Source organism: Apium graveolens, chromosome 10 (genome assembly GCF_009905375.1).
Source record: "Apium graveolens cultivar Ventura chromosome 10, ASM990537v1, whole genome shotgun sequence".
Taxonomy (NCBI): domain Eukaryota; kingdom Viridiplantae; phylum Streptophyta; class Magnoliopsida; order Apiales; family Apiaceae; genus Apium; species Apium graveolens.
The window spans coordinates 63269730-63271835 of record NC_133656.1 but is presented as its reverse complement, the minus strand read 5'-3'; the positions used below and the strand labels follow the sequence as shown (position 1 = coordinate 63271835).

At 35.4% G+C, this 2106-nt stretch overlaps 1 long non-coding RNA gene across 1 annotated transcript; it reads right to left on the bottom strand.

Annotated features, from left to right (window-relative positions):
• Positions 1 to 418: 418 nt before the first annotated feature.
• Positions 419 to 1587, bottom strand: LOC141689984 (uncharacterized). Its single transcript, XR_012562629.1, has 3 exons — positions 1460 to 1587; positions 1291 to 1359; positions 419 to 527 (listed from the first exon to the last, which is right to left on the bottom strand). It is a non-coding gene; the product is annotated as an uncharacterized LOC141689984 (long non-coding RNA).
• Between the last annotated feature and the right edge of the window lie 519 nt (positions 1588 to 2106).

Sequence of the window (2106 nt, the reverse complement as noted above, 5' to 3'; positions counted from 1 at the left end):
AATGATTGACGATATCAATCATTTCTCGAATACTTAAAGAATAACGAAACATTATTCTTTAAGAAATAAAGAATATTATTTAATAAAATAACAGAGTCAATAGCCTTCGAATGAATATTCTAACTAATATTCACTTATAATTTAAAACTATCGAATAAACATTATTCGATTAATAGTTTTGAAAACTATATATATAATATACTCGGGAACATCGCCTCCCGGTTTAGAAAAATGTTAACCTTCGGGTCCCCTATACTAAGGGTATACACAAATAGTGCATATCTCTAGCATAGATATTATGCAGTTTATAAACAATTGAATCGATAACAAGATATCAAGATTACGAAACAGGCATGCATATATATCATATCAACATGCTCCAATATATCACAAGATTTGCTAATAACAATCATGCACCTATCACAAGATAATGCATATACATATATACATCACAACAACAGTTATACGGGTAGGAAACTTGCCTGAGTGTTCCGGGATAGACTTAAGCTTAGAGTGGGTCCGGTAACCTATGAACAACATAAGCTGTAATTAGACCACGGTAGCTTAAGAAATTAGTCAAAACTCACTCATACCCTAACGGTCGCTTATACGCTTAACGATTTATGTTAATCGCTCGCGTACCCACGGCTCCACTAATTTTAATAAATTAACCGTTAAGAATTTTAAGGCGACTCTTTCCCGAATACTCTACCAACTGCCTAATCCATCTTACATAATTATTTCGTAATCCAATTAGTCTTTTAAGGGCATTAAACAAGGTTTCAAAGAAAAGCGAGGGATAATGGTTCGCTCGCGAAACGCCGTTACTTAAAATGGTCGTTTCTCCTAAACCGTACATTGGATCTAAGCGAACCACATACCGAAACGAAGCTTACGACACGATCTAACTAAAAATGGCAAGGTTGCAGATTGTTCAGTGAGCTTTCTGTCCCGAACACTAAGTACAAACAGTTGAATAAAAATGGGCATTACGACGGCTATGTTTACGCGATTATCAATTTTCTCACTACACCAAAATCTCACCAAACAACCCACAATCATTAACACATCAAAACCTCATCTAAACCATACCACATCAGTACATATTCTCAAAGTTTTCAACTCAAACAACCACAATCAAGACCTATGAACTATAATCAAGATTCAATTAGCAAATCACTTCCAAATCAAACCAAACTCCTAATAATCATAATCCATACTTCTTATTCACAAAACCAACCATTAAACTTACTAAAAAATAAAGTAAAGACTAGGGTTTGAATTTTATACCTTTCTTGGTGGGTGATAAGTTGCTAGAAAGTCTTAGGGAGCCTTGATCTAACCTCAAATAACCTTACTCTTTTCAAAGAATTCAAGAACACAAACATGGTTACTATTCATCTAGCCATAAATCATGAAAAACGAGTATGGTAGTCAAGGAGGTGAGGAGAGTGGTTACCCTATATCCGTAGAGCTTGTCGAGGGCTTCGATTTGACTAGTAGCACGCGCGAATCGGCCAAGGAAAACTCAAGATACAAGCATTTCTTTCTTCTCCATTTTTTGTCCCCTTTCCTCTCGGGTTTTCTCTTCAAAAATGAAGAAATGGTCTTTTGCTTTCCTTTTTGTTTGGTTGACCTTGAGATTTGTGCCAAAATTTACTTGGTTGTGAACTAACCAAGTGGTTACTTGATTAAATATCTCATCTCCACTTTAATAAAGTGCTTGCATCATCTTGATGACCTCATCCCCAAGCCACATGTCATATTCTTATGGTGTGATGATGTCACCTAGTTTCTACCCCACTTGATTAATCTCTCTTGCTTCTTTTACAAGCTTGTTTGTTGACCGTTTATTTGTTTTACGGTTCGCTTAACTCTCGTTCCCGTTAATCGTTTGGGGGATCATATCCGGAATTTTATTACTTGGGCTTCCCTAAACCTTCCTTAAATATTTTATACTCCCTTAATGATCCTCTCTTATAATCCTTGAATTTAAATCATTTTAATCATGTTACCTTATACTTAATTCTTTCGGTAACTGGTGGATTTTCGGGAAAAATCAAAGTGTTCGGATTCGAATTCTGACGACCTTTACATACAATCATT